Source organism: Acanthisitta chloris, unplaced genomic scaffold (assembly GCF_000695815.1).
Source record: "Acanthisitta chloris isolate BGI_N310 unplaced genomic scaffold, ASM69581v1 scaffold22490, whole genome shotgun sequence".
Classification (NCBI taxonomy): Eukaryota; Metazoa; Chordata; class Aves; order Passeriformes; family Acanthisittidae; genus Acanthisitta; species Acanthisitta chloris.
The window spans coordinates 36,260-41,799 of record NW_008653632.1 but is presented as its reverse complement, the minus strand read 5'-3'; positions in this window follow the sequence as shown (position 1 = coordinate 41,799).

Sequence of the window (5,540 nt, the reverse complement as noted above, 5' to 3'; positions counted from 1 at the left end):
CTCTTTCCAGGTATCCTTGGAGTTTCAGACATCCATGCTTCAGGTCTCGCTGTCACTGAGAGTTTTTGCTTGCAAATAAAGAACAGAATATTCTGGCAGGGGATATCTGTGCTGATTCTTTGATAGACCTTCAATTTTCAAGTTCAATATTAAAGCTTCCTTGGCAGAGAGATCTGCAGAGATGCTGCAGTCAAAATAATACATTGAATATCAGAGACAAGCAAAATGAATTCCTGACAATAGATGAACGTGAGAGAGATACACTTTGGTCATTGGGAGGCACTGTTGTTCCATGGTCAGGCTAAGCAGCATCTCATGTAAGGGCTAATAAAGTAGATTCATAAGCATGGATTGATTTTGCCTTAATCTCTAATAATAATGCCTTCCCCTTTTGTTACCAATTTGCAGAATTATAGAAGGTGATTTTTGTAAAACGTTGGTGCTTCTGTGCATATGGTTCCTGTCAGATTAAATACCTGAGCTATTTGCTCTAAATTCATCAAATAAATATCTTGGATTTTTTTTCTCTGTTACCCATCTGTGCAAGTTTCACTCAGCAGAGCACCCGAGCAAGTGACTTCTTCTGCTGGGCTTAATCCCATGAGCTTCTGTAATTCTTGGTAGAGATTAATTTGACCTTCCTCTGTTTTTCATATTAACGTTGGCTTTTAACTGACCCCATATAGACAAAATAAAGGAAAGAAATTTTATATGAAATAATCATCCAGGTTAAGTCTCTGTTGGATCAAAGGGCACTTTATCACTGCAGCCAAGCACTGATGTGTGTGTGATTCTGGGGTGTACAGCTGGTGTGGTCTGAGTGATGGCAGAGTGGCCTCTTTGGTATGAGCCACCTTCCTCACCTTTCCCTCACATCTCCTCTCACTATCTGCTCAGGCAAAGGAAGTGTTTGTGTTTCCCTGCCAGGTGGGGACCTCACTCTGCTCACTGGGAGACCAGAGCCTTGGTTGCTGCAAGTGGGATGGAGGTAACCATGTCCTTCACCAGCTGCTGGGAAATCAAACCACTAAGAGACTAAAAATAACAACAAAAATCAAAGCTTCCAGTGCAGATTTCACTGTGGAGCCTGAGTGAGTCTTAAACTGGCAGGGTGAGCTCCAAGGCCCTTTCCAGCCTTCAGCACATGAAAACTGTCACTCTGCAGTGCAGCCAACATCTGCAGCTGCTTGTGGCACAGGCTGATCCATGGCCTTGCTCACACTGCCGTGGGTTCACCACAGCTTCTCCTTCCTCTCTGTGCTCCATACATCCTCACATGAGGAAAAAGGGCTGCTAGGTGCCAGTGCTCACTTCGAATAAGTAACAGTCTGAATTTAAAGTCCTCTGTTTCCTGACTCTCAAGTTAGCTGGAATATTAAAGTTGTAATCTTTCTTTGTGTGCTACAGTTGTACTGCTGAGCGATGTGAAAGAGTAACATTTAATTTCAACTGAAGCATCACCTGGAAAAAAAAAATTCAGTATGCTTAAAAGAATTGCCTGTCATTTGGAGAGAAAATTGTGGGGCTGAGCTGCTGTCTGGAGGAAATAGAAAAACTGTGATTTAATCTAGAAGTGATAAAACCAGGATGAAAGCATTCTTTCACTTAGCTGTACGTGGGTTTATAAATAGTATCCATGATGAATAATTATGTGCATTTGACAAAGTAGAATGGTAGATTGTTAGTGTCTGTTTCTGTAGTAAGTGTTTGCTATTAATCAAGTGGATGCAGTTGTTCAGTATCTGTTTTGATCAGAAGCTGAAAATAATTGCAGTAGATTTTTAGAATATTAATTTTCCTGAAGTTCATGACACTTCAGCCTCTGTGTCACTCTCACCAGATGAGAGCCCAGCTGGCTCCCACCACACTCAGGTCTGCTGCAGGGAGAGCTCTGCAGAGCTGTTGCAATTCTGCCACTCGCAGCAAAGCGTAACATCCCCTGTCACACAACCTGTTTTTTTGGTACACCAGCACATCACTGGGGAGCTGGGACCAGCACAACCACCAGGACCTTCTCATACACACATCCAGCTGCCCTCCCATCTATGTGATCTCTGAGAGACAAGGCTGGAAGCTAAACGAGCATGTAAAAGCTTCTAATAAAGTTAACAGAAGTGAGAGTTATCTGGCAAAAAAATAAAAAGTGGTTCTGAGGTATGTTCCTATATTCTAAGTCCTGGCTCTCATCCACAAAACTGAACAGAGTGTGATCTTCAGAGACAGGTTTTTCCCTGTGACACCCCTGGCTCTGGTAGCTCAGATGACAGTAACAGCTCCCAGTGAGAGGTGCAGGCTGTGAAAGGGGCAGCACAGACAGAAAGCATCAGGCTGAGTTTAACTGAATGTTAAGGCTGGGGTGTTTTTCCATGGCAAGTCCCAAGTGTGAGATCTGCTATTTAACAGCATGAGACTGAGCTCTTTCTCATCTTTCTAAAAGTCAAATAAAGAAATCTGTTATTGCATTGGGGCTGCTAAACATTTCTGTAGAATCTGTATTTCCATTTCCTTTACCAGGCCCTAATGCTATATGTTCCCCCTCCTCTCATAGCTCTTGCTCTCCTCTGCTTAAACTCAGGACCCCAATTTCATGTCTCCTATCCCTGCTATGACCTCCTCCACACTTAGTGCTCCTGTCTCTCCAACCTATCCTGACCTATGCTGGGTCAGACAATGTGTATGTGATGGGAAGAAGGTAGACAAGAACCATCAGCCCCATTGTGCAGTCCAGACAATGGTGTGGGGGCTGTTGACAGAGGGTTGTGCTCAGCTTTGCTTAAATTCAGGGTGTGCACAGTTTTGCAGCAGTGTGTGCTGGAAAGAGCGAGAGAGGCTGTTTGGATTGACTGTTTGGATTCTTGCCTCCAAAATCCCATGGTGCTCAGACGCCCAGGTGACGCCTTGCCTTTCAAAGATCACAAGTGGTTAGCCACATGATTACATTCAGGCTTTTGTGGGGACAGCAGGTTTACTGTGGCAGCCTTTTCTTACTGCAGCACATTGCTCACTACACAAAATACATCTTCACCTCCTACATACAGCAATTCTATTTTCTGCTTTCTTTCATCCAGCAAAACAAATCAGCACCAACATTATAGATGCTATTAGCTTTCAGGAACATTACACCAAAGCTAAAAATGAAAGACCAACCTCCAAGCATACTGCTTTGTTGGGTACTGATTAGCTTCCATTATAGGAAATCTGACATGTTAGTTTTTACTAAAGGAAGGGCCAGTTCTGCTTCAGATCTGCTCTCGCCCTCTCACTGTCATCTAGAGAGCTGTGTATGATAAAAGCTATTTTAAAAGCCCCTTGCAATGGGATTGATCCCATAGCAATCTTCCATCCTTCAAGAAGTGCAGCTCTTCAGCCCTGTATTTCCCCCACTGTGATGCCTGCAGAGGGGATGGGACATGCCCAGCTATGGGTGGGAGGAAGGGGAGAGGCTCCAGTGCACAGCCAGTCCTGTGGTCAGGGTGCTCCACCACTCCCCACCAGCTTCTGGCACACGGTGCTGAACAGGACAGAGATGTCTCACATCCACTAAACTTAATAACAGGATTGCTTAATAACAGAGTTGCTTAATAACAGAAGTGCGGAAAAAGTTTGGCAAGTCTAGCGAGCGGATGGAAGAGTTCTGTATTTTAGGAGTTTTTGAGACTAAAATGCAAGAACATCTGTAATATTCTGGAAATATTTGGATTGCAGATGGCTGTACCAAGTACAAAATGGTCAGAACTAAATGCTCAGCAATACTATTTTCATGTAAATACCCATTCAGCCACTCTGTACAAAACACATGGCAGAACCAGTGAACCAGAAGATGCTCACGCTATGCCCAGGAGAGAGCACGGTTGACATTTGCTGAAAGCAATTATGAGGACATGAAAACAAACCCCCTGAGCACATGAATCCATTTCCCTCCCTGTTAGCCACTTCAGTCAAAGCTGCAAAACGTTTTTGCAGCCAGGATATTTTCTCCCCTGCCAAACGGCTGAAAGTCATGTTGAAGTGAGCTCTGGAGGGAGTGCAGCTTCACCCCAAAAATGGAGAGAAGAGTAGTTAATCTGAGGAGCTTCTGTGATGCTCATCCAGTGCATCTTTAATTGTATTAGCAGACTGGCTTGGAGAGAAGAGGCACAAATGAATTTTTTTTGGCTTTGTGGCACCTGTGGGGTTACACCTGCCACTGGGAGTTGTTAGCCCAGTGCCTGCTGCAGCTTGTACTGGGCAATCAGTTACCTCAGCCATTGACTTCACCTGCTCTAAAGTGAGATGCACGTGGAGCTCTGTGCCTTATTTCACAGCTCCACTGAGCATAATCCCAGCTCCCAGCAGTTGCTGGTGGGCTGTGTTTCCCAGCCAAGTGGTGTGTGAGGGGCACTGAGTTAGCTTGAGAGTATCCTGGAGCTGTTTTGAGCTAAAGGTCTGAGCTAAAAACATGAAGAGACTGTAGGACGGCAGTGTGTTTCTGCAGCTTGGCAGGAATGGAGGTGATGGGAACCATAAAAGGTCCCTGCATCTGTGCTCCAGCTGTACTGTAAGTAAGCAAAGGGCTGAATCTTAACTGAACAGGACGGAAATGCATAACAAAGTAAAGATGATGAAGAGGCTGAAATATTTTTAATACTCCTGAATCTTCACTTTTAAAATGCAGCACAGCTTCTGCAGGCTTTAAGGAGTCAGCACTGCTGCTGGAAATGTGGGCATTCCTCCAGCTGCTAGCAGTTGCTCAGGCTCCTGAGAGATGGACTAAGCCAAGGGCCAGGATTGCTCTCAGGGTCTGCTACAGACAACATAGCTGCATTGTGAAAATTGTTGTAGGCATGTGCTGTTTTATTGGCTTGTGTGACTCAGTTAGAATGCATTTGTGTATTTTAACTTAGTGATATGTACCTGCCCCGAGCCTGGAGAGCCTAGGAATGCCAATGAGGAGGAATGCCAATGAGGCAGCTGCATTGTAAAGCTCTTGCAGTGGATATCTGAAGGCTTAAACCAATGCTGTTGCTGGTGTTGATAATGTCCTGGGTTGGCAGTTAATTATAACCTGGAATTACCTAGATTGGCTCTTTTTCTTGACATAAAAAAAAATCTAGTTGGTTAATTTGCAGTATTCAGGCAAAATGTTAGAGGTAATGTGCTGCAAATGTGTGTGTTTTATTTATCCTTCAAGTATCACTTACATGTTCTAACATCGATTAGAAAAGTGAACCGCAGAGCTTGGGATTTTAAAATAGCTCTAAAAGCAGACAGAAAAAAGTCCACTAAAAGCACTTCTCCTGTAGTATTTTAGTCCTAAGCAGCCTGGGCACGAGCTGTGAGTGTGTGTATTACTCTTGGACAGCTACAGGATCACTGCAGAAAACATTCAGTGTTTCCAGTAACTTTAAGCCAAGAAATCCAATAGACCAGATGGAATATATCAGCTTTCAGGGAGGGCCAATTTAAACATGTGTAAGCACCAGGGGCCCAGTGCTCAAACTTTAACACTTCTGAATTGTTACTGTGAACATAAAAGGGTTGCTCATATCCGTAGTGGAACA